Consider the following 10572-nt stretch of genomic DNA (forward strand, 5'->3'; position numbering starts at 1 on the left):
TCAAACACCCACTTATCAAACACGCGTTTAGATATTTGAAATCCAAAAAAATCTATAGATTTTCAATATCAAGGATTTTTGTCATGGATTACTCAAATCTCTTGTTTGGATATACTACTATACAACATTCATGGATTCTTTGCAATCACTTCTATGTCTATTGTTTCGTAACAAAACTTGATCCAATTTCTCTCTCTAAATTTTTTATATATTTTTTCTCTCTAAAACTCCAAATTTGGAATAGTATATCTATAAAAATTTTGAGATAGTTTCACTCTCTAAAATTTGGTATGGTTTGTCTCGCTAAAATTTAATATACTTTCTATTAAAAATTTTAAATTTGAAATTGTCTATCTAAAATTTTGAGATAATTTAACTCTCTAAAATTTTTAGGTGCTTGACTCTCTATAGTTTCTCTTTCTAAAATTTTAAGATACTCTCTCTCTAAAATTTAAAAGTTGATATAGTTCCCTTGTTCAATAATTTTGATATAGTTTCCCTCTCTAAACATTTTTAAGTAGTTTCTCTCTCTAAAATATGATATAGTTTTTCTTTCAAATTTTAAGATACTTTCTTTTTTTAAAAGCTAAAATTTTAGATAATTTCTCTCTAAATTTTTTTGCAATAGTTTCTTTTTCTAAATTTTTTAATGTATTTTCTCTCTCTAAAATTTGGTTTCCTCTTTTAAATTTTAAGATGCTTTTTCTCCCTAAAACTTCAAGTTTGATATAGTTTCTCTCTCTAAAATTTTAAAATAGTTTATCTCTTTAAAATTTAATAGTCTCTCTCTAAACTTTGATATACTTTCTCTCTCAAAAGTTTAAATTTTGAGATACTATCTCAATCTAAAACTTAAATTTTGAAATAGTTTTTCTCTTTAAAATTTTTTGAGATAGTTTCTCTCTCTAAATTTTTTTTATACTTTCGCTATTTAAAATTTGATGTAGTTTATCTCTCTAAAATTTTAATATACTTTTTCTCTCTAAAACATAAATTTTATGATAGTTTCTCTTTCCAAAAAATTTGAGATAGTTTCTATCTCTAAATTCTTTTTGGTAGTTTTTCTCTTTAAAATTTGATAGAATTTCTATTTCTAAAATTTTATTATATTTTCTCTATCTAAAATTTAAAATTCAAGATAGTTTTTTTCTAAAACTCAAAATTTGAGATAGTTTCTCTCTCTAAAAGACGAGATATTTCTGTATCTAAATTTTTTCGGTCATTTTTCTTTCTAAAATTTATAATAGTTTATCTCTAAAAGTTTAAGAATACTTTCTCTCTCTACAATTTTAAAAATACTTTTTCTTTCTAAAACTTAAGATTTGATATAGTTTCTCTCTCTAAAATTTTGAGATAGTTTTTATTTTTTAACTTATTAGATACTCTTTAAAATTTGATATAGTTTCTCTCTCTAAAAATTAAAATATGAGATTGTTTCTCTTTCTAAATTTTTGAAATAGTTCCGCTCTCTAAAATATGATAGTTTTTTTAAAAAATTTTAGGATTTTCTGTCTCTAAAATTTTAATGTACTTTATCTCTCTAGAAGTTAAAATTTGAGGTAGTCTATCTCTAAAATTTTGAAATAGTTTATCTCTTTAAAAAAAGTTTGGTACTTTTTTTCTCTAAAATTTTAACATATTTTCTCTCTCTAAAATGTTAACATAATTTCCCTCCTTAAAAGTTAAAATTTGATATAGTTTTTCTCTCAATAAATTTTACGTTAATTTTTTTTCGAAAAATTTAGGTGCTTTCTATCTCTGAATTTCTTGTACCTATCAAATGCTCCCAATGAGGGAGCCGACGAGTGAAATATATAGGCTATGGAAATGAAAAAAATAAAATTTGGGCGTAGAAATGAAGTCATGGAAAAATAAGTCTTACATCTATGATTTTGATTTTCCTGATTGCAAGTATCCTAGTCATTAAATAATCCAAACCGTGGATTTTGACGAAATCCTATGTATTAGCAACCCACGTAAGCAAGCCCTTAGGTTTTCTGTTTGGTACTGGGCCTTTTTCTCTCTAAAACCTCACCGAAAACACTAATTTCAACAGGAACCAGGAAATTCACTTTCTCTCACTTTACTCCGACCCTCTCTCTGAGCTTCTCAACAAGAAGAAGATGAAGATCCATGTGAGAAGGCAAACTTCTCTGCTGATTTGAAACTCTTTGTTGGGAACCTCCCTTTTAGTGTTGATAGTGCAAGGCTTGCAGAGCTCTTCGAGCAAGCTAGAAATGTCGAAATTGTTGAGGTAATTATCTCTTTACAGCTCTTTCACTCTACCAATTTCAGCTCTTTCCTCTGTGGATTTGGATGGATATCTCTTCATATATTAGGGGTTTAACCTCTGTTGGATTATTGGTTAAATTTTGTCTTTGCATTGTTTTTGGGCTTGTTATGTTGAAATCTGAACTTGGGTCTTTTTTTTTCTTGGCTTACTTTTTTTTTTTTTTTTAAAAAGGTTTTAGCCTTTCATTTTGACTATAGATGTACTGCTTATGTTTTAGTATAACATTTAATTGTTTTGCTATTGTTTATTTAAAAGGGTTTTAAGGGATTTTGAGGAGGGCGAGTTGGGCTCTGTAACTCGCTTCGGCAGGTTTGCTGAGGCCTAGTCACTGGTTTAAATGCATAGCATTGTTTAATCTCATGTATGATTGGGTTGATGCTCTTCTAGTTGCCAGATTCTTCAATCAACAAAATGGCAAGTTTTGACTGTGTCATCAAATTTGATTGATGCTTTTACTTGATTGTTTTATTTCATTCCTATTGGGGAATATAATACTTTTATTGCAGTCGTGAATGTTCAATGTTTGATCCGCTATAAAAAGTGAAATTAATTTTAACTGGCTTTGATGATAGCATTTTTCCTATTATCTCTTTCCTTCGATGGGTATGCACTATGCATTGTTGTTCCCTTATCATTTTTTAAAGCTAAAGTTGGAGGAAGAATGAATCTTTAGTCATATGTGTGGTACTCATGATGTTTTGAAATGTGTTATCTTTGTTTACTACAGCCATGTGTGTACCATTTGGATTTGCTTTCTACTGAATGAATTTCAATAATTACGAGCTTTACCTTGTAAAAGTTCATCTGTGGAAGCATGGTATAAATCTCCACTGACATGAGTGATGAGATATGCAATTTGCAATTGCTTGAAGCTGGGATGAGTTTGCATGAGGAATCTTTAAGCAATGAGAATGATCATGTCTTAAGTCTTAACCTCTGATGGTTAAATAATTGCATTGCTTTGCTTTTGTGCTTGTTACGTGGAAATTGTTGTATGTGGATGCTCTAAACTTGATGGGTTGATTTTTGGCAAATAAAGTATGAGAAATAAAACATGAAATATATACCACAAGAATACAAATATTTACTTGGTTCTCCACATAAGGGCTACATCTATGGACATGGCAAATAGAAATCCACTATACCAATCGAAATTATATTATAGATTTTGGGATATAGAGTTGCCTCACTAACTTCGACAAAAACCTAGTCCAGCAAACCCTTTTAAGATACTCTCTTGATCGACACCACATGTCATTTTTCCTTCGCTTTACTTCTGACAATCATTACTGACGAACACCAATAGAGATGCGCGCGCAATGAGAAACTGACTCACTCTTTAACTAAAAGGGGAAACTACTTAAAATCCCCATGAGAATCGCTTCTCAACAAGAAATCAACATCTCAATCTTGAGGTATCTATAAGAGGCTCACAATGTTTCTCTCTATGAGAAGCTCTCTTCTCTCTAAGAGTAGCCTTGCATCTCATGCACATATTTCTCTCCATAGGAAGCTATTTTCTCTCTAAGAAGAGCCTTGCATCTCATGCATAGGAGACCTACTATTATACCCATATGGTGACCCAAATAGGGCACATAAATATTTGCCTCTTTCATCCCTTATATATAATATTAGGAATCCACACTAAATACGAAACTTCTTATAAATGTTATATATATCTAAAAAGGGTGTGGATTGTTTAAGGTCGCAACCTTAAACAATCCAATTAAGGTGCACCTCCAAAATTTATTATAACATATAATTTTGATGTAAAATATTATTAGGATTATCTCAAAATCTATTTTCATATCTAATTGTAAAATTTTAAACTCCAAAAATGGTTAAAATCAAATAGATCTATAAACATATGGAAATCTTGAAAATGGACGGTCTAGATAAAGTCTTGTAAGATCACTATTTTTAGGACTCAAAATTCTTTTTATTTTTCATAGTCATATATCTCGATGTCGAGATGATCAATTAGAGTGTTTTTTAACATTAAAACAACATTTTCCGATAGATTTTTGAGGATCATCCGTAGTTCTACATTTTAAGGTTGCAACCTTATGTAAGCTTTTTCCATCTAAAAAACCAAGAGATATATCTAAGAGTCATAATCTTATTGAATTTCTATTTCCTTTAGGAAACTTATCAATATCAATCTCAATCCCACATAATATGGGATTTTCTTATGTGCGTGATTTTGGATAGGACCAAATCCATCAATCTCCATCTTGATATCAAAATCACCTTCTCACCATGCCAACATCCATTGGATAAGATTTATAAAATCTTCATCTTTTGTCAAATAAATACCTTCATCAATCTTGTTGACAATGTTTAAAAAAATGGGTCGATGACCCAAATCTTCCACACCTATACCGGTGTCGGATCGGTGGATCGGATCTGAGAATCGGTTGAATTGGTAAATTTTGTCTCAAAAGCTTTTCAAAAAATCGCTATAAATATCTAAAAACAGTGTTCTTTTAGTTTTTAAAAGAAATTAGGAGTAGTGCATTATGTACTTTCGTTCATTACTTGTAAAAATAGGCGAATATTGAGACACTGTTTTCTTGTCTGGATGTTTGTATAATTGTTAATTATAATATTGTTGTATAATATTGCATCAAAATAATTATAAAATATTATAAAACACTTTTATATTTTGAGATTAAAAATAATAATTTTTCATATAAAGTGAAATTAGTATCACATCAAAGTATCAAACATTTATTAATTTGCTTTACTCATCCAAAATTATCACAACCTAAGTAACTACAATATTATATACTGAAATTGAAATTGATAGATTTATAGTTTATGATTACTTTACAAACAAGATCAAATCTAAACTATCTTATAATATCATCTAATTTACAAAATCTTATTTACAACTATCAGATAAAATAATACATTGCATAATTTGTAATACAAATAAATTAATAAATAAAATGCGATATTTGATTATCAATGTATAATTATTAATTATAATGTTATAATAAATGTGATTAAAAATTCTTTCATATCATATGATCAAAAAATAATAATAAAAAACTATAAATTTTAATATTATGACATTAAAAAAAAAAAAATATATTTTACCATAAAATATCAAAATTAAAGATATCAAAATTCAAAAAATAAAAAAGTGATATATTTATTGCCCTACATTGCCGTACTCCAAGTATATTTATTTTTGTAAAAAAATAAAAAAATATAAAAAAAAAGAATCTCGAGTAGAAAAGCAATAGATAAACAAGCTAGAGAGAGAAAGGTAATTTTCATTATAAGCTTTTCCCTAGGTTTTAAATAATAAATGCGCACTTCGTGTGTGAATGAAATGGACGACGGGGTTATCCCATATCGGAGAATGGCGACATAACATAGACCCATAAAACCTATGATCGTCACAACGCTAGCGGCGGTTTTGTATGTATGACGAGATGCTGACAATTGATCCTTCCCATATGGCGTAGGTGGCACCACGCACGATACATAATTGGTTAACGTGACGGACGATGCCCATGCCCCGCGTGGATCTTGAAGTGTGTTTGAGTTTTTTTAATTAAAATAATATGGATAAATCTGGTTCCATTGAACGATTCTGATCCAGATCACTGTTTTTTCAAACATTGTTTACTGAAAAATAGTGTTTGCAATCAAATTTATCCATCTCAAACTTCGTATTTGCTATCAAATTTCTCCACCTCAAATTTTGCATTTGCTATCAAATTTCTCTACCAACAATGGTTAAAGAGCCTAACATAACTAGGTTAAGAGCTAATTGAGCATGCCATGACGTTGTTAGGATCTCTTAGAGACCTTTATGACCCTCGACTGTAAATGGACCTTTATGAGCCTCTAAAATCTCTTTTAGGCCATGACCAATTTCCTAGTTGGTCCTATACATGTGACCAACTATTAGGAAAATAATTGCAATTGCCAAATGATGGTGTGCAATATCGGTCGGCTATAGAACCCCTGTTACTGGATTAAATCCTCCATGGAAAGTAAAAAATTCTGCGTATTTTGACCATTTCAAGGCAAAAAATGGGGTTGATCCCTCGGCAAAACTGGGATAAAGTTGAGCCAAAAAGTCACGATTCAAGATAAATTCATGAGGAAGTGGTATCTCTTTAGGATCCACTTCAGTGTCTAGAAATTGGTTAATGGGTCAAGATACATGTACTTGGTGTCCCGCCCAAAAAAGAGACCCAAGTCCTAGTAACCTTACATTCAAAACCTCTATCACCATATCGATAACCAAGAAACCTTTAAAACCTTGCATTCAAAACCTTTATCGCGATACCAATAACCCCAAGAAACCTTTAGCGTCATATCGAAACCTTTATTGCCATATAGATAACCTCAAGAAACCTTTATTGTCATATATCAATAACCCCAAGAAACCTTTACTGTCATATTGAAACCTTTACTGCCATATAGATAACCCCAAGAAACCTTTATTGTCATATATCGATGACCACAAGAAACCTTTACTGTCATATCGAAACCTTTACTTTCATATCGAAATCTTTACCGCCCCAATAAACCTAAAACATTTAGTTGAAAGTATGAGACATGGGCATGGTAAACAAAAAGTTACATCATAGATTTTGGGACATAGAGTAGTGTTTGTTTTCAATTTATCCACCTCAAACCTTGCATTTGCTATCAAATTTCTCCACCTCAAACCTTGCATTTGCTATCAAATTTCTCAACCTCTGCTATCAAATCCACCTCAAACTTGCATTTGAAGCCTTTACCGCCATGTCGATAACCCTATAAAACCTTTACAGTCATATCGAAACCTTTACCGCCATATCGATAACCCTAAGAAACCTTTACTGTCATATCGAAATCTTTACCGCCACAGCGATAACCACAAGAAACCTTTACTGTCATATCGAAATCTTTATCGCCCCAAGAAACCTAGCAACCTTTAGTTGAAAGTATGAGACATGGGCACGACAAAAAATAGGTTACATCATAGAGTTTGGGACATAGAGTTACCTCTCTAACCTCGACACTCTCCTGATAAAACACCGCATGTTCTTTTTCCTTCTTTTAAGACACTCTCTAGATCAACACCACATGTCGTTCTTCCTTCTCTTGACTTCTTTACTTTTGACAAAAGGCATCACAACATTTCTCTCCATAAGAAGCTCTCTTCTCTTTAAGAGGAGCGTTGGATCTCATGCACAGGAGGCCCTGCTGCACTCTCTATTTAGAGGAAGCTACTATTATTCCTACATGGTGACCCATATAGGGCACACAAATCTTTCCATCTTTCATCCTGTATATATAAGATTAGGAATCCACATTAAATAGGAAACTTGCTATAAATGTTACATGTATCTTAAAAACCAAGAAATATATCTAAGAGTCCTAATCATATTGGATTTCTATTTCCTTTAGGAAACTTATCAATATTAATCTCAATCCCACGTAGTAATGGATTTCCTTATGTGGGTGATTTTAGATAGCATCAAATCCAACAAAAATATGATGTTGTTTCTTTTTTGTTTCATTTTAATTTGTTTGTTTTAGGTTTTTAGCCTTTCATTTGACTATAGATGTAATGCTTATTTTTTACTATAGCATTTCATTGTTTTGCTACTGTTCATTAAAATGGGGTTTATATTTTTTTTTATCATTTATTCAGATTGATTTATTTAATTATTTCTATTTTGTATATTACCAGGTGTGTCTCTATTTCCCTGTTTTGAATTCAAGAGGTGGTTAGAACTAAGAAGTAGCAACGTGGAGGTTCTATGTTTAGAGTTGGAGAGAAACATGTGTTTAGTTTGGTTAAATGATAATGGATTTAAATGTGTTTTGTGTTATCAAGGATTCTCTCTCGCTCTCTTTCTCTCTCTCTTGTATAAGTTACAGTTGATGAGAAACATGGGGACAGAGTTCTCATGTATGATATGATGAAGTAGGCAAAAGGTCTTGGTGTTGCTCTCAGAATTGCATGCCTGGATTTGTGCACAGTACTCGTGAAATATATTTAATTTCTATTTGTAAATGAGAAATAGAAGATTGAGTGAAGTTGGGTGTATGAATTGGTGCAGTGTACTCTCATATATGATAAAAGGAAATTAATTTCCTGTATAATTTTGTTTATTTTGTTTTGTTTTACTAGTGTTATTAGATTATAGTGAATGCTGGTTTTCGTTCTTGAAAATCAAGGATGGGCAATGGGGTTTTCTCCTTCTTCTTTGTAATCCATAACCTACTGAAGAGAAGATATTTATCGGGAGTAACTCTGTTTTACTTCTGTTAGCTAGGATCTATAGTTTCGGTTATGGAAGAGTCAGTTTCATGATGGTTTTGGTGGCAGGCAATTTGGGTTTTGGGTGATGGGATTTTATTCATTTTATGATCGATAAGGAGCTGGTGCCATGGGATTCCTTGATCCCTGTGATGACTATGTTTGGCTCTTATTTCAGTCGCATAAATGTTTTGTTGATTCTATAAAGTTTGGCTTTATTTATTTCTCGATGTATTCTTGCATAAGTCCTCGAGGACAACAGAGATCTAAAACCAGAAGCCAAGTATGGAAAAGGGTCGGGTATTTCTAATACTATTCATGTCCGGGTTCAGGAATGGATCCATCTAAATGCTATTCGGTTCTTGGTCTGGATCCTGACCCTACCAATCCCCGACCCGTTGCCATCCCTACTTTTACTTTTTTTTTTGTATTCATTTTATATTGTGTATTCATAGCCGATCCAAAATAATTGGGATAAAGTTCTGGTGATGATCATGATATATTGTATCATACATGTTTTTTTTTATACTCAATGTATTACATAAAAAGGGGTTCGTTTTATTTTTGGATTGAAACTTCATAATCTACTTTCCCTTTAATTCAGAATATGCCCCACTCAATCATAATAAATTAGGTTCAAATAAAGAGACTATAAACCAATACTATCAGTGGAACTACTAGGGAATATTGCACCCTTAATCTATCCTAAGTATATAGCTGCAAGTATGATAGCTTTATCACTATGCTATTAAACATTAAAAAAGCAACCTGGACCAAAAGTTCATAACCTCCCATTGGCTAATTATTTGATTAATTTATTAGTCTATAAATATTTGATTTGTTCTAGTGGATAGGATACAAATGGGAAAATTTCCTATTGCCATGAGCTGCAAAGACTAAGAGGACCGTCCAACACAAGTAGATAATTCATGCTGAGCTGAAAAGAAGAAATTTAGCTTGCAAAAAGCATATATAATAAGGTTTCAATCTTGTACTATTGTAGTAAGGTGCACATAAGAAATCCTATTGAAGTATTCTGATGAAGGAGAATATTCTGATTGATGGGTGGATATAAATAAATAAGAAAAAATTCAAATTTTAAAAATAATGCATCTTGTAATAAGTTATCTTGAGTTTTTTTTTTTTTTTTTTAATTTTCAATTATCAATACCATTTTTTACTTTCTAAATTTTGAAATTAGGAATGAAATTGACTTTCAAAATATCAAGATTTAGGGTATTCAAGCTACAGCTCCAAACAAATTTTAATGATGCACCTTACTTGTACGATCAACAGTTGCGCACTCATTCTCAATTGTTTCGCAATTCTTAACTCCAGCGGTTGCGTACTCCTCAGTTGTTTTATTTTTTTTGTTTGCATCCATTGGTGATTGCAAACCTTTTTCAAATTTGCACAAACCTTTTATTTTACTGATACAAACTTTTGCTGCGTGCTCCTACATCTCGCGCAAATTTTCCTTATGCAAACTTTCCATCTTGTTGCTGCAAATTTCGCATTTTGTTGCTGTCAACTTTTTCTTTTGATAATACAAACTTTTGCTGCGTGCTCTTACATCTTGTGCAAATTTTGCTTATGTAAACTTTCCATTTTGTTGCTGCAAATTACCCATTTTTCTGCTGCAAACTTTTCCTTTTGTTGATACAAACCTTTGCTCCGTGCTCCTACATCTTGTGCAAATTTTGCTTATACAAACTTGCCATTTTGCTGCTGCAAATTTCCCACTTTTGCTGCTTCAAATTTCCCACTTTTGCTGCTGCAAACTTCTCATTTTGCTGATGCAATTTTTTGTTGCGTACTCCTTCATCAAGTTGCACTTTGCTCATGCAAATTCCTTTTCTTCAATAGAAAGATTATCTTTCCATTGTCTTAAACAAAAAGCTTTCATCTATTTCTCTCTACATTTGCCTCTCTGAATTTGCAACTCTTTCTCTCTCTCTCGCAACATCACACACCATACAAATTAGAGAGACTCCACGCTGCT

At 31.5% G+C, this 10572-nt stretch overlaps 1 long non-coding RNA gene across 1 annotated transcript; it reads left to right on the forward strand.

Annotated features, from left to right (window-relative positions):
• The first annotated feature begins 1879 nt into the window (after positions 1-1879).
• Positions 1880-8410, forward strand: LOC148781719 (uncharacterized). Its single transcript, XR_016057897.1, has 2 exons — positions 1880-2254; positions 7998-8410. It is a non-coding gene; the product is annotated as an uncharacterized LOC148781719 (long non-coding RNA).
• Positions 8411-10572: the final 2162 nt, after the last annotated feature.

Source organism: Amborella trichopoda, chromosome 6 (genome assembly GCF_054954075.1).
Source record: "Amborella trichopoda isolate Santa Cruz 75 chromosome 6, AtrichopodaSantaCruz75HAP2 v2.0, whole genome shotgun sequence".
NCBI classification, from domain to species: domain Eukaryota; kingdom Viridiplantae; phylum Streptophyta; class Magnoliopsida; order Amborellales; family Amborellaceae; genus Amborella; species Amborella trichopoda.